General features: G+C 45.5%; 1 long non-coding RNA gene across 1 annotated transcript in view; it reads right to left on the bottom strand.

Annotated features, from left to right (window-relative positions):
• Nucleotides 1–1,014: 1,014 nt before the first annotated feature.
• The window catches only part of LOC140613772 (uncharacterized), a 37,615-nt gene continuing 16,063 nt past the window's right edge, over nucleotides 1,015–22,566 (bottom strand). Inside the window, exon 2 of the long non-coding RNA XR_012014629.1 lies at nucleotides 1,015–3,814. This is a non-coding gene — a long non-coding RNA (uncharacterized lncRNA). The remainder of the gene's footprint in view (nucleotides 3,815–22,566) is intronic.

Genomic DNA, 22,566 nt, shown 5'->3' with positions numbered 1-22,566 from the left:
CTAATGGGATTTAAAACAGTTGCTGCCTCCTCCTCAGTCCTGTAATGATTTCTGGACAGCCAGAGAGGCCCATTATCTGCAGTCCCCACTTCTACTCTGTCTGGCGATAATGACTCCCTAGCACAGTGGCAGGGCCGCGGTCTTCCACTTCCTGCTGCACCACCGTGCAAAGGACCCTTGCTGAAGTCGAAGACAAACTGTCATCCCACCACGGAAGCTGGTAGTCTGAAATGCTGCCCACCAAATGCCACAAGAGCTCCTGGAGAGGTGTCCTCTAAGGGAAGGGTACCCTCTCTGGGGTTTCCTGGGACAATGTGAATATGATAGATGATAGCATTCCCGTTAGAAAGTGAGACCCCAGCATCCCCAGAGGACTCTGAGGTTGATGCCGAAGTACCACAACCTCCCCAGCCAGTGTCTGACTTGCTCTCTCATCCCGCTCAGTTCTTACAAGATGCCTGCAGAGCCCAAGGCCAAAAATAAATAAATAAATAAATAAATATAAATTTTAAAAAATTAAAAAACTAATGTGCAAAAATGCCACAAAACTCTGATTTAAAAATCAATATCCAGATACAATAATTAACTTAGGTTCCCATTAACATTTTTTCTCTATTCTTTGTATCCCTTATCTTACTGTTTTTATCTTGTTATGTAAAAGTCACCTCAAATCTGGCTTAGTAGTAGGCAAGATAGAAATCCTGAATAAATAAAACAAATAGCATAATAAATCAAAGGCTTCTACCAGGCTTAAGCAGATCCCCCAAATACTCTTGACATTAATCATGAAAGAAAACTCTCACCCAAATTAAGGAAGATATAACATGCTCATCCTATGATTTGATTTGTCAAATTCATGCAAATGTAGGATTCCAAATGAAAACAAAAGGTTGTACTTGGTTTTGGTTATAAAATGGATGCAAGTGAATTTTTAAAAACTGATCTGAAAGCAGAAGAAAAATTCTCCCCTATGTTTTTTTTTTAGCTACCTAAAATAAATTCCTCAACTGACAGTTTAATTCAGGTAGATATCAAGTTTATTAAATATTATCGTTCACTTTAATGAAGAAACCTGTGAAGTTTAAAAACATTCATCAGATAAAACTGAAAACTCCATCAAATGCTGATTGAGTTTAAGTGTACATTGTTATAACCATTTTGGAAAGTAATCTGGCATTACATTTTAAGTGCCTGAAAAGGTTCATTCCTATTATTACATTTCTGGGAATCTATCCTAAAGAAATAATCCCAAATTCAGGAGGAAATTCTGCAGAAAGATATAATAGGGGAAAAAATGGAAGCGAACTATAAAAATGTCCTATTGTAGAGAAATAGTTACATAAATTATGGCATGCCTCCATGATGAAAGAGCATTAATCATTAAAATATTTTTAGTGACACAAGAAATGATAACTGAAAATAAGCAGAATTTAAAGTGTACATACAGTATAAGATCAACCATGTAAAATGGAGAGAAGTATTAAAAAATGCTACTAATTTTTTGAGAGCTCTATTTTTAATTTTAATTTTGAGAGCTATATTTTTTCAAAATTTTCAAGTTGCCCATATTAGTATGTCTTATATTTATAATCTGGAAAAATAATATATCTTATCTGTGAAAAATAAATAAATGGGGTTAATTTGCAAAAGAAAGAAAAATACTTTTCACTGAGTGACATAACCTATGCAACCTTGGTTACCAGGATCCAGAAGAGGAGTGGCGGAGCAGAGAAGAGGGAAGTAAGCCAGGAGCATAAAGGGACTGGTTGGAAAGACCACCCAGCTGGAGGGCTGGCCTCAAAGTGGATTGTCAGTTCCAAATCACTGGGTCCCACAGGGCAGGGTGAACTGAAGTGCAAGCCAGAGGGTCTGATTTGGTTAGTAGAGCTGCAGCATTGCTCAGAACCAAGCCATGACCAGAAAATAAATCAAACAATTAAAACTGACTAGAAATGACACAAATTATAGAATTAGTAGACAAAAACATTAAAAGTTATTGTAAGTATGTTCTTCTGTGTGTTCCAGAACCTAAAAGAAAGATTAAACATGTTAAATAGACATGTGGAAAATATAAAAAGGCTCAAGTCAAACTAGAGATCAAAACTATAATGTCTAAAAAGAATAATAGTGGGATGGGGTTAAGAGTACATTAGACATTTGGGGGGAGGGGGAAAGATTGGTGAACTTGAAGACATAGCAATAGAAACTGTCCAACATGAAACTCAGAGAGAAAATTTAAAAAAAAAAAAAAGTGAACACACCCTTAGTAGGCTGTGGAACAATGTTAAGTGGCCTAATACACATGTAATTGACATCCCCCAAAACAAGGAAAGAGAATAGAAGACAGAAAAAAAAATTACCTGAATAAATCTAAATAAATAATGACCAAATTCTTTCAAATTTGATAAAAAATATAAACATTCATATCCAAGTAGTTTAAAAGCAGTTCAGCAAACCCTAGCACTAGAAAATTGAAGAAAACTATACCAAGACATATCATATTTAAATTGTTTAAAACCACTAATAAAGAGGAAAAAATTTTAAGAATCCAGCAGAAAAAAAGATATGTTACATACGTGGGAACAAAGATAAGGGAGATAGCAGATTTCTTGTTGGAAGTAAACCAAAAGACAATGGAGCAATATCTTCTTTATATTTTTAAGTCAACCTAGAATCCTATACATGGCAAACATATCTTTAAAAATAGAGAACAAATAAAGACTTTTTCAGACACGTAAAAGCTGAAAGCATTTATCACCAGCAGTCCTTCAGGCAGAAGGATAATGATACCACATGGATCTACACAAAGGAAAGAGGAGCACCAGTTTCATAAGGGTTAGCATAAAAGATCTTTTTTTCTTATTTCTAAATCTATTTATAAGATAATTGGCTATTTAAAGCAAAAATGGTAGCAATGTATTGTTAGGTTATTACATATGTAAAAATAAAATGTATGATATAAACAGCACAAAGTCCAGGATGGGAGAAATGTAAGTACATTGTTGAGAAGTTTTTATACACTAAATAAAGTCCAGCATCCAATATGGGCAGTGTGACACCTCTAGCTTATCACTATAAACCCTAAGGCAACTAAAATAATTCAAAGTTATTAAGTTAATGAGCCCACGAGAAAGTTAAAATGGATTCATTAAAAATATTCAACCCAAATGGAGGCAAATAAAGACAATAGAGGAGAATGAAGAACAGATGAGAAAATAGAAACCAAAAACAAGATGGTAAATTTAAACCCAACTGTAGCAATAATCATATTAAACATAAATGGTCTAAATAACCCAATTAAAAAATAGCTATTGTTAGACTGGATTAAAAAAACACAACTGTCAAATATAAAGACACAACTAGGTTAAAAGTTAAAGGATCGGTGAAAATATACTACCCTAGCATGGATTTTAAAAAGTTAGAGTGGCTGCATTAATAACAGACATAGTAAATATTCTTTCTTTTTTGAGCAGAGAGGATCAGCAGTTGCAAAGGGAGTCATTTCACCACATTTGTCTCAGATGGCTCCAGCAACCCCCTCGTGGTCTGGTTTGAACACCCTGTTCAGGTAGAGCAGGACACCTTCTACACAGCCAGGGCCGTTCTGGATGGCAGTGAGCTCAGCTACATTGGGCAGGAAGACATGACAGTGCAGCATGGGACGGCGACCTTCCAGTTCAGTGCTTCTCAGTCGGCACCAATGGGACTAGGGTCCAGGTTAGGCAGATTCCCTGAGCTCATCTTCTACCCCTGAGGTGCCATGGAGTAGCATGGACGAGGCACCAGGACGAAGCCTTTCTCTGCAGCCAGTCACCTGGAAGGGAAGTGTAAGAGACAGCTACCTTTTATCCCCTTTCTGGCATCTTTAAAGGCTTCACTTACTTGGGGGCAAAAAGAAAAAGGATCATTTCATACTGATAAAAGGGTCATGTCATCAACAGGATATAACAAGCCTAACTGCTTATATACCTAATGACAAGCTTCAAAATGTATGAAGCAAAAACTGATCAAATTGCAAGAACTAAACAAATCAACAATTGTAGACAAAGATCTCAACATTCTCTGTCAATACTTGATAGAATAAGTAGGAAATCAGTAAGGATACAGAAGACTCAAAACAGGATATCAACCAACTTGACATAACTGAAAATTGTAGACTGTACCCAACACCAACAGGATTATTTTCAAGTGCACATGGAACATTTACCAAGAGAGACCATAATCTGAGCCATAAATCAAGTCTCGATTAATTTAAAAAGATCCAAATCATACGAAGTATGTCCCCTGAACAAAATAGAATTAGAAATAGAATTAAATTAAAATTAAGACAGAAAATCCCAAATATTTTGGAAACTAAATAGCACACTTTCAATAAACAATGGATCAAAGAAGAAATAAAAGAAGTTAGTATTTTGAAGTAAGTGAAAATGAAATCACAACATATCAAAATCTGTGAAATACAAGCTAACACGATAACTGGAGGGAAGTTTCAAGCACTAAATACTTGTATTAGAAGAAAATAAAGCCTCTAATTAATGATCTTATCTTCTACCATAAGAAACTAGAAAGAGAACAGCAAATTAAACCCGAAGTGATCAGAAGAAAGCAAATCAAGATCAGAACACAAATCAATGAAATAGAATAGAGAAAAATTAACAAAATGAAAACCAGTTCTTTCAGGAAATTAATAAAATCAATAAACCTCTATCTATACTGATTGGGGTGGGGGAGGAAGACCTAAACAAACTACCAATATCAGAAATGAGTGAGATGATATCATTACAGATTTCGCAGATATTAAAAAGATAGTTTAAAAACGTTATAAATGGCTTTATATTAATACATTTGACAACTTAGATGAAATAATCAAATTCCTTGAAAGATACAAACTACCAGAGCTCACTCAAGAAGAAAGAATCTATTTTTTTAATAGATAGTCCTATATCTAGAAATTGAATTTGCAGTGAAAAATCTTCCCACAGAAAAACTTCAGGCTTAAATAGCTTTACTGATGAATTTTACCAAACATTTATGAAAGAAATAATACCAATTTTATATAAGCTTGTCAAGAAATTTAGAAATCAGGAGAAAGTTCCCAACTCAATTTATCAGGCCAGAATTACTATGATACAAAAACCATACAAACACAATTCAAAGAAAGCAAAGTACAAACTCATATCACTCATAAACATAAAATTCATGACAAGATTTTACTAAATTCTTGATAAAATTTAACAAATCAAACCCAACAACATATAAAAATATAATACACCATAACTGAGTTTTATCCTAAGATTGTTTGATTTCATATTCAAACAATCAATTAATATAATTGGCCATATTAACAGACTAAAAAACTAAAACCCACATGATCTCAAAAGATGCAGAAAAAATATTTAACCAAATCTAGCATCCACTCATTATAAAATCTCTCAGAAAACTTGGGTTAGAAAGGAACAATCTAATGAAGAGCATTTATAGTGAACATCTAGTTAATGATGAATATCTGAATGTTTTCCCTCTAAAATCAGAACATGGCAAGGAAGAAGTAAAACTATTTTTATTAGCAGATTACATAATAATTCATGTAGAAAATCCTGCAGAACCTATGAACAAGGTCAATATAAGAAAAACAGGTATAGGGGCACCTCGGTGGCTCAGCGGTTGAGCATCTGCCTTTGGCTCAGGCCGTGACCCCGGGGTCCCGGGATCTAGTCCCACGTCCGGCTCCCCACAGGGAGCCTGCTTCTCCCTCTGCCTCTGTCTCTCTCATGAATAAATAAATAAAATCTTTTAAAAATTTGTATTTCTATCACAACAAACAAATGGAAATTAACATTTTTTAAAACAGTATCGTTTACAATAATACAGAAAATATGAAATACTTGAAGAAAAGAGATATATGAGATTTATACACTGAAAATCACAAGACATGGCTTAGAGAAATTAAAGAAGTCTTAAGTCTATGGACAGATACCACATGTTTATGTATGAGCAAGGCTCAATATCCTCAAGCTGTCATTTTTTTCCCAAACCGATCTACAGATTCAATGTAATTCCACTCAAAATCCCAGTAGGCTTTTGTGTAGAAATTGCCAAGCTTATTCTAAAATTTATATAGAAGTGGAAAGAGCCTAAAATAGGCAAAAACAAAAACAAAAACAAAAATAAACAAAAAACAAACTTTGAAAAGGAGGCACGAAGGTGAAGAACTTATGCAACCTGACTTCCAGAGTCCAGAATTAGACCTACATATATACCCAATTCGTTTTTAAAATATTTTTATTTGAATACAGTATAACACTGTACATTGAGTGTTACAAATAACACTCAATGTTACATTAGCTTCCGGTGATTGAGCATCTCTCTACACTGCACTTTATGCCCATAACAAGTGTAGCTCCCATCGGTCACCTCACAATGCTATTACAACTCGTCTTTTTTTTTCTTTTTTTTGGTTTGTTTAGTTCCACATATCTTTATTTCCTATAAAACAAAACAAAACTTAGACCCATCTCATAGAATACACTTATTCAAGGTTTTGACGCATACAAAATTAAAATCTGGGCGTTTAATCCAACATTTCACATAAGTGTTATCTTGTCAGGCAATTTCTTTCCTTTAGTAAGTAAAATTTTAAAGTGTATATTATTCTGGAAGCAAATCATCTCCTAATTCTTCATCAGCAAGATCATCCTCGTCGATTGTCGATTCTTTTTTTGGCTGCAGTTTTTGGTCTTTCTATTTGAGGGCCAAGTGGATCCACATAGGAGGAGGCGTCTATTTCTTTGTTACTGCTACTTTCATAAGGTTCGTTTGTTCCAGGTAAAGCTCGGAGTTTGGCACTTAGCCGTTCACCTTACTACTGGCACCACAGCTCTGGCCACGATCACTGGCGGCGCTGCCCTCTCCTCTGCTGCGGGGCCCTCACTGCCATCTCTGCCAGACATTCCCTATGCCGTGCCTTTATTCCCATGACTTCATTCCATAACTGAAGGCCTGTATCCCCTACTCCTCTTCATGTATTCTCTCCATTCCCTTACTTCTTGCAACCATCAGTTTGTTATCTGTATTTATAGGTCTGATTCTATTTTTTTATAATTAATTAATTTTTTGACAGAGATATAAAAGCAATTCAGCCAGCGGAGGATAGGGCAATAAACAATTGGATACTTATATGCAAAAAAAGATACTTAGATTCATACCTCATACAAGTACAAAAACCAACGCAGAGTGGATTGTAAACGTAAATGTAAAATCTAAAACTATAAAAATTCTAGAACAATCTATAGGGGAGAACTTTTGTGACCTTGGTTTAGGCAAAGATTTCTTAGCTACGATAGCAGATACGTGATTCACAAAAGAACAAATTAATAAGCTAAATTTTATTAAAATTAAGAACTTTCGCCCTAAGAAAGACACTGTTAAAGAATGAAAAGACAAGCCATGAGCTAGAAGAAAGCATTTGCAAATCACAGATCTGCTAGAGAACTGACACCAAGAGAATATAAAGAATTCTCAAAGTTCAATACTAAGAAAACAACTATTTAATAGGCAAATGATTTAAACAGACACTTCAACAAAAAGATGCATAAATGGCACATGAAAAGATAGTTAACATTGTTAGTCATTAGAGAAATAAGCATTAAAACCACAAAAAAGATGACACTATATATCTATTAGAATATATAAAATTAAAACTGTCAGAATGGCTAATGTTAACAACCCAAGAAACAACAGGTGTTGGTGAGGAGGCGGAGAAAGGGGAGCCCTCTTGCACTGTTGGTGGGGATGCCAACTGGTGCAGCCACTCTGGAAAATAGTATAGACGTTCTTCGAAAAGTTGAAAATAGAGCTACCCTACCAGCTAGCAATTGCACTACTAGGTATTTATCCAAAGGATACAAAAATACAGATTAAAGGGACACATGCCCCCCCGTGTTGATAGTAGAATTACCAACAACAGCCAAACTATGGAAAGAACGCAAATGTCCACTGACAGATGAGTGGATAAAGAAGATGTGGTGTGTCTATACAACGGACTATTACTCAGCCATCAAAAGGAATGAAATCTTGCCATTTGCAATGACATGGATAGAGCTAGAGTGTATCACGTTAGGTGAAATAAGTCAATTATGATTTCACTCACATGTGGAATTTAAGAAACAAAGCAGACGAACATAAGAGGGGAGGAGGGAGAGCGAAATAAACCATAAGGGATTTTTTATGAGAACCAACTGAAGGAAGGGAAGCCTGGGAGGCTCAGTGGTTGAGCATCTGCCCGGCGTGACCCCAGAGTCATGGGATCGAGTCCCATGTCGGGCTCCCTGCATGGAGCCTGCTTCTCCCTCTGCCTCTGTCTCTGCCTCTCTCTGTGTCTCTCATGAATAAATAAATAACATCTTTAAAAAAAAGAAAGAGAGAGAAGAAACCGAGGGTTAACTGAGGGAGGCAGGTGAGGAACGGGCTTGAATGGGTGATGGGTATTATGGAGGGCACCTGTGTTGAACACTGGGTGTCACATGTAAGTGATGAATCACTAAATTCTACTCCTGGAAACAATATTACATTATATGTTAATAACTCACTAGAATTTAAATGAAAATTTGAAAAGAAAAAAAGTGGGAAAAAATTGACAATATCAAGAGTTGGCAAAGGTTTGGAGCAACTGGAATTCTCATACATTGATGGTGGGAATGTAACGTGGTACAATAATTTTGGAAAGGGGTTTGCCAGTTTCTTAAAAAGCTAAAGGTGAATCTGGCATGTGACCCAGCCATTTGAATATTGTAGGCAAATGCTCAAGAAATACGAAAACATGTCCAAAGACTCGTGTGTGACGTTCATAGCAAACTTTATTTGTATTAACCAATAATTGGGAACAAACCGGATCCCCATTATCAGGCGACTAGATAAACAAATTGTGGTTATGTCTGTACAGTGGAATAGTAGTAGCAATAAACAGAATGAACTGCTACTATGCAAAGCAGCGTGGATGAATCTCAAATGAATGGAAAAAGCCAAAAAATAAATACATACTACCTGATTCAATTCATTCAAGATATTAGAAAATAAAAAATAAATCTATGGTTACAGGAAACAGAGGCGGTCTTGGGATGGAGCGGGGCGCAGGGAGAGGTGGGAAGGAAAATCACAAAGAAGCAGAAGGAAGGCTTGGTTGGTGGTAGATGCGTGCATTGTCCCGGTCGTAGTGGCCACCGGGGGACACGTATGTCAAAGATCATCGAATTATACTGTCACCGAGGGCAGCTTGTTGTACAGCAATTACGCTTCGGCGAAGGTTCTTATTTAAAGTCAAAACTTGGAATATACCCAAAAAAGACAAATCAGGCGAGGTGCTTGCTATAGGTGTGGGAGGAGAGAGTTTTGAGGAAACCCAAAAATGTCATAAAGGGAATGAGGACGTCAGAGGACACGCCCCAGAAGCCGGGCCCCCACCAGCCGGCTTTACCTACTGAGCGCCTGGCCTGAGAGCCGCGTGTGCCGTCGATGGATGAATCCAAACAATCAAGTTCAATTAAACATCGTACTTAGCAACAGTGATATTTTTTTAGGCCCAGTTGAATTCCTTCAGCATTGAAAGCCACGGGGATTTGCAGGACTGTTAAATCCCATAGAAAACCTAGAATGATGACACTAACCAAAGGGAAGGATTTGCGACCACACCCGGATGAAAAAGTGATTACACGCCGGCCTGCTCAGCTCCAAAAAGGCAAGGGGTGGCTTGGCTGGCTTTTCCACCAGCTTTTCAAAAGCACAGAATTGTTGACACTCGTGTAAATACGGAAGAAAGAAAGGACGAGGCGAGAGCGCACAATGAAAACGATTGGGAGGTCGACTTTATTTCACAGCAGGAGGACTGGAAATCACAGGCCGTCTGAAAGGTAACCGCAAGAGCGTAACGTAAAATTTAAACTTTCAGCTACGTCTGAAACCCATGAAGCTGCAATCAGATCTACTATTGGCAAGCCACAAGTACTTTGTGTGACACGGGGACAGAGGCAAAACAATCCTTCAAAATTGGAATACGAGGCCTGGCTGCTGATGTAATGGTGAACAATGATTAAACTATCAATCAAACAGATTTTTTAAATATGTTGCGTGTCATAGCTAGAGATCTCAAATCCAGGACAAAATCTGGTGTGAGTTACAACAGAGATGAATTGGGTGGTCTTCTAGTACACAGAGGATCACAAAATCAGCATAATGTGGAAATCAGTTCAAGGACTCTCTTCTTCATCTCAGTTCGTGAAGATTCCAAATTAATAAAAGCAATGTTACAGATTTATGAGCCATGGCCCTGCAAAGTGTTTTATGCTCTTTTCCAAGTTATTTACCATGTTTCAAAGCAAAATCATTTAATATGAACTCCATCCTCTAACTGTACCTAAATATCTTTACTTCTTAAACAATTGAGTTTGTGGTTATTTTTTCCAGATGCACAGCACTTCCAAAAAAAAAAAAAAAAAACACCGAAATTACAAAACAAAAAACCCTGGGTAAATTTCATCCCTGAACCATCTGGAAAGCCGGAAGAAACGGGGTTGGTCTCAGTGCCAGCTCTCTCCGGAGCCTATTTTATGCTCCCCCGTATCCAGTTGAATATCCCTCCCTATACGGGAACATTTAATTGAAATATTACGAGCTCCCATGTGATCACTGCCTCCTCAAGTTTGTTTCTGGGGAAAAAACTCTTTCTCTGCACTTGAAGGTTGTGGGCAGCTTATCAGAAAATGAAAGCACAGTGTGATCCTCTCTCCGTGACCACCGCCGGAAACCAAATCTGAATTTCTTGCCCGAACATCAGATCCGCCTGGCCTCAGTGCCTGCGAGGAAGGGGGCTTTCTCCTTCTGAAATCTGACCCCCGTTTCTTACCAGGCGCCCTGTTTCAGCGCGCAGGACACCGAAAGGCCTTTTACAAGCAGACAAGATGTGTAGCAGGAATCAACGTAGTGGAGAGCAAGTATTAATACCACTGTGTGGTTAGAACCTCCAGAAACTTCCATCCGCCTCCCGAGCATTTTGCACTCAGTGTCAGGTGTCGGCATTCAGTGCTCACAGAGGGAAAGGAACAAAACTTGGTCCTCACCTCAAGGGACTCGGAGCCTAGTGGGTGAAACAGGAAAAGCGAAGTTTCTGTGGATGGTTGCGGAGTTCCACGAGAAGGAAAGAGGTTTAGGGGTTCGCGTACCCCATCTCCTCTGAAGCCTCTGTAATCCTCGGGGAGGATTCTGTCCTGGCCTCCAGTTGTGTCTCCAACTTTAATCCCCGCTTTTCCGGGCGCCTGGTAGGCTCAGTGGTGGAGCACCCGCCTCCGGCCCAGGCCATGACTCCAGGGTCCCAGGATCGAGTCTCGCATCAGGTCCTCGCAGGGAGCCTGCTTCTCCCTCTGCCTGTGACTCGGCCTCTCTCTATGTGTCTCATGGATAAATAAATAAAATATTTTTTAGAAACTACTCCCTTTTAGTCGACATCTACTCACCTCTCCTCACCTGAAGACAATGATTACAGCTTCGAATGTTCCAGTGTGGTTCTCAGACCCACAGCAGAGCGCGCGCTCTGCTCCGGGTGCGGGAGGCCACCTGGGCGCCCCGGCGCAGCTGGGTCCCAGCCCCAAAGCACTGCGGCCTCCCCCGGCCTCCGCTCCTCGCAGGGCCCAAGGGACCTCCCAGGCCGCAGCACCCAGCCCCCCCCCCCCCCACCAGGCTCCAGAGGCCGGTACTCTCCGGGCTCCCGGCTCCTGCTGCGCCTGCAGGGGTGCAGCCCTGCGCTCTCCTCTCCCAGTTCCTTGTACATTAGTCCTAACCCTTCTTTCAGAAACCAGGTGCTCTAATAAGACTCAGAGCACAGTAAATGCTGAAAAAATATAGGTTAATCCTATTTTATGTGGAAATTGAGGTCAAGTGAAGACTATAATTTTTCCAAGGTCACAGGGCTTAACAATCAATGCACATTCATAACGACCATTTATCAAGTACCAGTACGCCGAGTCCTATGTTACTCAACATTAAGGTAAAAATAGATTCTGGGTTCGCTAGCTTTCGAGCAAGCATCTACGTCGTATGCTGTACTCAAATCTACCATATTATTAAGAGAATACATTTTTTTTGTTGAGTATATATTTTGTGCCAAGAGTTGTATATCAGCCATTTCACTTAATCTCCATAAAACCATCTGTAGTAAATATTATTACCATTCCTCGAAAAGGTCAAAGAATTTGTTCATATGCTCATTGCATGAAATTGAGGCAAGATTCTTTTTTTTTTTGTAAGATTTTATTTATTTATTCATGAGAGATGCAGGGAGAGGCAGAGACACGGGCAGAGGGAGAGGCAGGCTTCCTGCGGGGAGCCCCATGTGGGACTCGATCCGGGACCCTGGGGTCATGCCCTGAGCGAAAGGCAGATGCTCCACCGCTGAGCCACCAGGTGCCCCTGAGCCGAGATTCTAACCTAGATCTGTCTGGCTTCAAATCTTTCGCTCTTCACCACTCTGCACCATCTCTGAATTACAAAAACAACAACAAAAAAAAACAAGTCCAATCTTACGTGGATTCATTCATTAAGAAGACGCGTGGGAGATTAGGTCAGGCAATCCGCATTGCCCTGAGCTCGTTCCCAGGTCCCCGTCATGTAGCACAAACCCCAGAGTGGAGTTTTCCATGACATTTAACTCTGGGGATGTGGAACCTACAGTCATCTAGGGTAAGCGTGTGAAAATCCTGTAGTCAGCCCCTGAGCGGTCCAGGCTGGGCGGGTGATGCGCACCTGGGGACTGTACCTTGTTGAGAGAGAGAGAGAGAGAGAGGGAGCGGGTGCACGGGGGGTGGCAGCGGGAGGGAGAGAGCAGGTCTCAGCAGGCCCCACACCGAGTGAGCAGCGCGCGGGGCCTGCATCCCAGGACCCTGAGATCCCGACCTCGGCCTAAACCAGGCGTCAGCCACCACCCCCTCCGGCGCCCCAAAAGTGCACTTGCTGCAGCTCCAGGCCCACACCCCGCGGTGCAGGCTTTCCGTGGTTCTACTAGAGTGTGCACCTGTGTGCACGTGTGTGCGCGCGCGTGGTGGTGGGTTTGTTTTGTTCATGAACTGGTGTCGCGTCCTCTAGATTCAGCCTGAGGAGCTCGTTCCTGTCCTGGTCCTGGGGGGAGATCCGTGCCCCCCGCCCCCGCGGCCTGTACCCGCGCGGGACGGTCTGCAGGAGGACCACGTCGTCCACGCGCGCATCTTACTAATGCGACCGGCAGCTCTTTCCTCGTGCGCTGTCGACCGTGCCCGGGGTGGGACCCGCGCGCCTCCCGACGCCCCGCACCTGCCGCACCTGCCGCACCTGCCGCACCTGCCGGCGGACCCGCTCAGCCCCCCCGCCCGGCCCGGCTCCGGCCTCCTCCCGCACCGGCGCTCCTGCGTCCTCGCGGCTGGGGGGAGCTCGGCCGCTCCTCCGGGCCCCCCGCCCCCCGGACCCCCTCGGGCCCCCCCGCGCCCCCCGCCCGCGGCCCCGCAGCTGCCCCCGTCGCCCTCCGCGCCCCACGCGCCGGCGCTCGCGACCTGCCCCGTTGTCCCTCTTGTCCTTTATGGACCTGAAGGTCGCAGAGGCCCTGTCGCTTACGTATCTCGGGGCGGGGCGGGGACCAGACCCCGCAGCCAAGAGCTTCGTGCCCCGCCGCTTCCGCTGCCCCGCGGAGGGTGCCCCCCGGGGACCCCACTGGGTGACCTGTGTGTGACCTGCCAGGAGACCCACCGTGTCACCCGTGTGTGACCTGCTGTGTGACCCGCCGTGTGACCCGCCGTGTGACCAGACGTGCGACCCGCCGTGCGACCCACCGTGTGACCCGTGTGTGACCCGTTTGTAACCCGTTTGTGACCCGTGTGTGACCCGTGTGCGACCCACCGTGTGACCCGTGTGTGACCCACCGTGCGACCATGTGTGACCCGTGTGTGACCCGTGTGTGACCCACTGTGCGACCCACCGTGCGACCCGCCAGGCGACCCACCGTGCGACCCACCGTGTGACCCGTGTGTGACCCACCGTGCGACCATGTGTGACCCGTGTGTGACCCGTGTGTGACCCACCGTGCGACCGTGTGTGACCCGTTTGTGACCCGTGTGTGACCCGTGTGTGACCCACCGTGCGACCCGCCATGCGACCCGCCGTGTGACCCGTGTGTGACCTGGGAGCGACCCACCTTGTGACCCGTGTGTGATCCGTGTGTAACCCACCGTGCAACCTGCTGTGCGACCCATGTGTGACCCGTGTGTGACCCGTGTGTGACCCGCCGTGTGACCTGTGTGTGATCCGTGTGTGACCCACAGTGCGACCCGCCGTGCGACCCATGTGTGACCCATTTGTGACCCGTGCAACCCGCCGTGCGACCCACCGTGCGACCCGCCGTGTTACCCGTGTGTGACCGCCGTGCGACCCATGTGTGACCCGTTTGTGACCCATTTGTGACCCATGTGTGACCCGTGTGCGACCCACCGTGTGACTCGTGTGTGACCCGCCGTGCGACCCGTGTGTGACCCGTTTGTGACCCGTGTGTGACCCACCGTGCGACTGTGTGTGACCCGTGTGTGACCCACCGTGTGACCTGGGTACGACCCACCATGTGACCCGTGTGTGATCCGTGTGTGACCCACCGTGCAACCCGCCGTGTGACCCGTGTGTGACCCGTGCGCGACCCGCCGTGTGACCTGTGCGTGACCCGCCTCCAGGGCCCGCGTGCACCTCCGGGGCGCGGGGCACACGCCTCTCCCAATGCTCGGCCAGGACCCACTTTCTTCTCCGGAAGATCCTGCGGCCGAGACGGAGGGGGGGGCACCCCGAGAGCGGGGCAGGCCCCCCGGGGGCAGCACCCCCGCAGAGGCGGGGCGGGGCCTCCACCTGCAGGGCAGCGGCCTGGTCCCCTCCGACCCCGCCCGGCCCCGACTTTACCCATAAGAACCCCGGGGCCGTCGGGGAACCAGCACCACGGCCTCACCGCACACCCGCGGCCTGGGCCCCTCGCCCCACCCAGGCCACTCGCGGTGGGGAGCACAGGCCGGCCTGCGGCGGGGTGGGCCGTCGTCCCCATCACAGCACTCATACACCGGAGCATGCTTTAACGGAAACCACGTTGCATTTTCAAAAACCTGTTACCCCCTCTCGGAAGACCCTTGGGGAGACCTCGCACCTACTGTGCCTGAGCTCCCCATGGCAGAGGACCTGGGAGGGGGCCGGCCTCAAGCTCAATAGAACATTCCTACAGTAGGCACAAGTTTTGCAGACTTGTATGCATTTATGAATTTGTGAAAACAGCGAATAGTCATTTAAAAACTAACCCACTCGTTCTTTTTTTAAAGATTTTATTTATCCATGAGAGACACAGAGGCAGAGGGAGAAGCAGGCTCCCTATGGGGAGCCTGACGCGGGACTCGATCCCGGGACCCTGGGGTCATGCCCTGAGCCGAGGGCAGGCGCTCAGCCGCAGAGCCCCCGGGGGGGGGGGTCCCCTAACGCACTGGTTCTGATGCACAACCAAGAAAGTAACACTTTGAGTCAAAAACAGAGGAAAGCCATGAAATGAGGAGATTGATTTTTCTAGTAGACTCATTTTTCTTATAAATAATAAAACAGTGTTGTTAATAATATTAAAAACTACTAACTGAGCATTCATCAGATGCCCAATAATGTTCTGGGAACCTCACGTGAGTTATGGAAGCAGCCCTGTGAGGTAGGTACTGTTGTTAACCCCATTTTCCGGGTCGGCTTAGCATCTTTGAGGTTACTGGGCTTGGAGGCAGAAAAGCTAGGATTCAAACTCGATAAATTTGCCCTTAACCTGTCACCAGCCACGTACCCACATAATTCTATTTTCTTTACAATTAATTCCCCACCCACATCCCCCATTTATTTCAGGAGCAGAACAGCCTGTTAAAAGGCAGGAAAATCATTCAAATACGACACTAAAAATAATTAAAAGCTAAAAAGTCAGATGACATATTTATTTGGTTTGTGCTTTGTGACATTTATTTTCAAATAGCATCATAACCACAAAATTAGACAGAAATGAGAGACAAAGACCCAGAGATGACTCCAAACAGATTCCTAAAAGCATTCATCTAAAAAAAAAAAAAAAAAAAAAAAAATCTAGTGCCTCAGATTTCCTTCCCAGCATTTCTGGGAGTATACATTAAGTACTTAAAAATTTAAAATGTTACTCTGCCTTAGAGAGATCATCTCTAGCTGTCATCTTTATTGACAAGTCGGGGGAGGGGGACTCCCAGTCCTGGAGGTAAGTCGGGAAGACAGAGGCTCCCACACCGACCCATCTCCGCGTCTGCGAGGAGGCCGGAGACGCCACGTCAGCCGGGCGGCAGCTCAGCTCCCCGGAGGCCCGGGGCGGCAGGGCAGGGGGAGGCCGGCAGGGCAGGGGGAGGCCGGCAGGGCAGGGCGAGGCCGGCAGGGCAGGGGGAGGCCGTCAGGGCAGGGGGAGGCCGGCAGGGCAGGGGGAGGCCGGCAGGGCAGCTGGGGCCCAGCGGGGCGGGCCTGGGGCACCGAATGCTAACGGAAACACACGGCCGCCGCCTGCCCTCCTAAGCCGAGCACGCAGAGTCCACTTTGTCCCCGCAAGGGTCCAGCCAGTCACCCTCTCAGGTCGGGTCCCATGCCCCGCGACGGTGGGAAGCCCACGCCTTCCCTGGGGATCTGGGGATCGGCCCGTGCCCAGACTCCTAGTGCCATAAACCCGCCTGGCACTCAGCCCCCTCCGCCCAGCCGCGTCAGCGTGAGGGTCATTTTGCCTTCCCCGGCCAGGTCCTCGTCGCACTACATCAACCTAGGCCTAGATCTCCATCCCCTTCCATCATTGCACACATGCACACACGCACGCGCTCGCACGCACGCAGGAAAACACTCCTGGCAAATGTGGCACCTGTGCCTGGAAGTCCGAGAACACTGAAAAAAGAATACGTCATACAAAAACTCACATTTTGTATCGGAAATCTCCATTCATAACAGTTCCTGGCCATTCTCTATGTCTCCTCCACCCTTCTCACGTCCTCGCTCCCTCACCAGCCAGTCAGGAGCAGACACACGTGTGCACTCTGTGGACGCACACGCACCCACACACAGTCCTCTCGCCTGGTGCAGAATGACTGCCCTCCCTGCACTTGCTCAACAGCGATTCCCTTGGAGTGACCAAGGCCAGGATTAGCACCATTGCGGAAGCCTTAAGTTCTTAGACGAAGACCACCCGGTCCTCTATTTCCAATACGGATGCTATGCGGTAGGATGGAAAGTTCTATTTACCTCATAGGTAAGCAGATACAATAATAAGCAAAGGGGTTCTCAGCTTTGCTGTTTTAATTCCCGCGTCGGGCGTGTTACCGAGCTGCGCCATATCCAAACTGCCTCTTGGAATTGCTCTCCTGCTTTCTAATTCCGTAGTACTTTCCAGAAACCACTGTGCAGGCCCTGGACTACCAACACTCTGCACGGACCCTCCTGTCTCCCCATCCAGCCCGGATGCTGCTGCCGGAATCACCTTCACAAATACCTGTTTCATAATCTCATTGTTTGGTTTAAGAACATGAAAGTTCCCTATTTCCAAATAGATTGTTTCTAATTAAGCCAACCTTCCTCTGACCATGTATCTAACCAGCCCCGTTCCTTTTCACTTTTCTCTACAAACCCGCATGCGGCCAAGCAAACCTATGTTCGGACCCCGGTCAGGAGGATTTACTTAGACTCGAAAGCCTGTTACTCGCATGTCGATTGCAGGTCTACACCATTGCGTCCCCTTCCCCATCCACACGCGGCGGCTGGCACTTCAGAATGAGTCCATTTCCTGTCCTGTAAGCATGTCCCTGTTTGATGCCCCCCAACTGGGACCACTGCCCATCCCTCGGTCCCTTTATTAGTGAAGGACTCGGTCATCCCTGAGTATTGATCTAAACAAACTAGCTCTTGAGTTGAGCGTGTGCTGTGCCCTACGCACTTGGCATTGGACACCAAATGAATTGGTTCATTCAATTCACCAAAAAATGTTAAACATGTGTATTATTATCCCAGTTAACACATCAGAAAACCGATGCATCGATAGAACATGGCACAATAAGGTGTTGAACCTAGACAGAGTCCGTCACCTGTGCCTTAAACACAATACTACAAAATTCTGAGCCAATTATGTAATCAACATCACAGAGTCATTGATGTCTGTAAAATCTGCTGATTCATCCGTACCATGAGCTACCCAAGGTAACCGGATGATTCCTTCTACCCTATTTGTTTTTATTCCTTGTCTTGTCTCTGTCGCTCTCTCTTGTGGATATTGGACTTAGAAGTAGGGCCATAGAAGGCAATCAAAGTGCAATGATGTAATATTTATTATTTTCATAGATAAAACTTGGTTACTGCTGTAGCCAATCTATCAGTACCAACTGTTCTCTAGTTCAACTGATTTTAAGAAGGACCAGTGAAAAGTAATAGTTTTATACCTAAAATTGCTTCAAGTCGTCCTCCAGAAGCCCTTTCCGGGCAGAATTGTTAGAAATTCTGCAAAATCAAATTCTTTCCAGACACCATAAGAATATCCTCTGCTCTTTTTCCTTATTTTCAATGAATAAAAAATAAGAAATGTAGCACTTCTATAGAATCAAATTTCTTTAGGAAAAAAAAAACTGGAGAAAAATACTTCTAAAATATGTAAAAGTCAGTATTTGTTTCCAAAAATCCTAGGAGGAAGTAATCTGTCTTTCCTCCCCAGGCAAAAATGAGAGTCCATAACAACATTTAGATGATATACTTAAGTAAATATTGCCAAAATTTATTCTATAAAGAGTCAAATACCCCATTTCTGGAAGCCATTAGTGTTAGTGAGCCTTTACAGGTTGGCTTAGCCAACATATTGAATAGCCTTAAGGAACAGAATTAATCAAAGAAAGCAAAATCATATTTCTTCCTCAAAAATGTAATAGGAGAAAATTTGTAAAAGGGATAGAATAATCAAGGATTTATTTTATAATCGCCCCTTAAAAAACTCCCACTCCCACTAACGCAAATTGTAAAACCCTCTGTAAAAAATGGGTATTTCATAGATGTGGGCTTTTAGTCTACCCATTCTTATTGGCTGCATAACGATACTTACACTCAATCTCCTGCTACCAACTAGAGAGGTAGGTTCAGGGATTTACTCTGGTGAATTTGTAATCCCTGCCTTGCAACTAGTCTACTCAGAAAAACACAAAGTAATTTTTATATTGCTCTTTGTTAAAGGGTATAAAGAAGTCCACTGGCAGGAAAAACAGTTATGCAATACATTCTAGGGCATCCTTCAAAATGCATGCTGCTTTCACTTACCTATTTTTCAGCTCTTCTCCATAAGCAGAAAACTGGCAACAGTATTCGGAGATGCACTTATTTTTTTCAAAAACTGGATATAAAAAAAATGAACTAAAATGCCTTCATAGAAATTGTGTTTATTTTAGATTAATTTGTGGAATCTGGCTTATTCACTTAATTTTTTTTTAAGATTTATTTACTCATGAGAGACCCAGGGAGAGAGGCAGAGACCCAGGCAGAGGGAGCAGCAGGCTCCCTGCAGGGTGCCCGATGCGGGACTTGATCCCGGGACCCCAGGGTCACACCCTGAGCCCAAGGCCGACGCCCCACCGCGGAGCCTTCCAGGCGCCCCTGGCTTACTCACTTAAAACTGTAAAAACGTTTTTAGCCTCAGACTCTCTTGACTCACTTAAGGACTAACGTTAAAGACGTCCCGACAGCTTCGTGGGCCGTGGGCCGAGAGGACTTTGCATCCTCCACCGTGAAAACAGAGTTTAAATATAAACACCAACCTTTGATAATGCTGATAAAAACCGCTTTTGTGGATAGAATAATCAGTGGAACTTTGTGATTGCATTAAACTCGTATCAGAAAAGGGGATACTATTAATTCTCAAAATACTCGAACTTAAAAGATACGTAATACTACGTACAGGTAATTGGGGGGGGGGAGGGAGCAGACAAAAGGGAACGAGAGTGCGCATCCATCCGAATAGGTGTTGGTCACTTAGGGGAGGAGGAGGAGGAGGGGGGGGAGGAGGAAGGCGGCTCTGCGCCCTGAGCGGCCCAAGCTGGCAGCCTCCATCCCGAGTGTCCTGCTGTGGACGCCTGGGTCGCGGCCTTACCCTCACCCCGCTACGCAGAGGGCGGACGACAGCAGCCAGCTCAGGCTTGCATCTTCTACTTTTTTCGGATTCTTTGGAGCAAACAGTTTGAGAGGAAGGAAGAGGAACAGCCAAGGGGATAAAGTGGCAAATACTTCCTTCCCAGGAGAAAGATAAAATGTGTTCACTGTCCGTGTTACCGGCTTGGGTTTGGTATTTGCTTTCCTGCCAAAGACTCAAACTGAGATCAGTGGGAGAAGCTCCTCTTCCTAGAGAACAGGAATTTCTAAACAATACCAGGCAGGGCAGAAATCGGCCAACCTGAGACTCTGCACAAGGTAGGAAAAAGTGTCCCCTCCTGAGGAATAAATCACAAAAAGAGAACTTTTCTTAAAAGACAAATTAGAAAAATCCCCCAGTCCAGGTAGATTAGATAGATGGTCCTCAATTCCTCTGGACTGAAGTCACCCAGGGCTTGGACCCTCAGCCTGGACAGCACAAGTTTAGCCTCCACCGGCCGGGCGCTCCTGTGGGATGCACGGTCTACACAGCCACCTGCCGGGTGCTCCTGTGGGATGCACGGTCTACACAGCCACCTGCCGGGCGCTCCTGTGGGATGCACGGTCTACACAGCCACCTGCCGGGCGCTCCTGTGTGATGCACGGTCTACACAGCCACCCGCCGGGCGCTCCTGTGTGGTGCACGGTCTACACAACCACATGCCGAGTCCTGGGACACGTCGGGCAAGTCAGTTTTGTTGAAAGGCTTCATGTCTGACAACCCCGGGAAACTCATTTACTCTCCTCTCGTTACAACCTTGACCCCAAGATCCAGCAGCACCTTTCAGGCCTTGGCACATCCTGTTCCTTTTCCCAGAGCACCTTCTACGCCCTTCCTGGTCTACCTGGTGGCCACTACCCACCTTAGTTTAAATGTCACTTCTTCTCGAAGCTTTCTCCGAAGGGAAAGTTAAGAAAGAGGACAGGATGAGGCAGGAGACCGATGCTGCCTGAGGGAAACAGTCAGGAGCCAAGAGGAGCCAAATCTCAGTCTGAGAGTCAGACCGAACAAAAGAAATGTCTTGGGTTTAATCCGCTCTTTCCTCAACGTTGCTCTGCACTGTATACGGTGCGTCACACAGGGCTCGGGGCTTCCCGTATTTACTCATTCTGTGTATGTTTCTGGAATCCCTGCTTCCAAACGGGAAGGTTGCCTTTTGGAGTCACACAGACCTAAGGGTTGGCCCTTGATGAATTTCTTGAAGCCTCCGTTTCCCCAGATACCAAATGGGCATGATAGTCCCTACCCTACAGAGTGTCCCACTAGACACTTTCTAAATGTAGGTCCCTCCCATTCCCTTAGACGGCATGAGAGGTACGCTTACTTTCCCCCAAGTCTGCTAATTTGTAAACTGGGGCCAAAGCCATGTCTTGTTTAGATGGATGCTCCTTGTGTAGACTCACCGCCCCCCACCACAACACTTACACACAGTCTTTGTTCCATGAATACTTGACAGTGCATACAAGCCTGAGCACGGCCCCCCCCCCGAGACCCTTAACAATTTTCAGGAGAAACACCGAAACTCTCCGTGATCACTGCAGTCCGCGACGAAGCCAACGCCAGGATATTGAGCACGACAGAAGCTGCTCTTTTCCTCGATGCTCATTCATTCATCCCAAGTACTTAAAGAGCCAAAGGCTCTAAGAAGAGAGAGTGGGGTGGGCAAGAGGCACCGTAGGCGGCGGGAGCTGGGGGGGGGGGGGGGGGGAGGGCAAAACCAAGGGGCCTGGGCCTCGGAGCCTGACCGAGGGCAGGAGACGCAGGCCAAGCCGTCAGGAGGCCGCAGGGGTGAGCACGCCCCGGGGGAATTCCGTGGGAGCACAGCCGGGCAAGGCCGCGGGCCTGGGACTTGCTTTGCCCACAGGACGCCGGGCTGGGCGGGAGGAGAGGGCCGCGCGGGCCTGGAGCGACGGAGGGAAGGGCCGCGGGCAGGGCCTTGCCGGCCACGCTCCGGGCATGTTGGGCCGAGGAACAAGAGGCCTGAAGGCCGACTACCGACACGCTAACAGGGCGTGAATTCGTCGTGATCACGTGTTCTCCAGGCACGCGTATCTCTTCTCTTCTTTTCTACACCTACTTATTGACCATAAACTAGTCGTTGGGTCCATCCCTTAGAAGACAAGACCATTCGCCCTTCTCATGTCCTTTCTGATGACATGCGACCAGATAATCATATAAATGAATAAGGCACCTTTCCTGCGCTCGCCCTGTGCTTTTAAAAGTAAGAATTTTGGTGGATTCATTGTTATCCATTTCCCTGTTTCTCTTGGAGTCATTTAAAATAGCATATTTTTCAGGTTAGGTTGATATGTTCAGTATATGGTATTTACACAAAAAAAAAAAAA

The sequence above is a fragment of the Canis lupus genome, chromosome 22 (genome assembly GCF_048164855.1).
Source record: "Canis lupus baileyi chromosome 22, mCanLup2.hap1, whole genome shotgun sequence".
NCBI classification, from domain to species: Eukaryota; Metazoa; Chordata; class Mammalia; order Carnivora; family Canidae; genus Canis; species Canis lupus.
The sequence above is the reverse complement of the archived record's forward strand: the minus strand, read 5'-3'. Positions and strand labels throughout refer to the sequence as shown.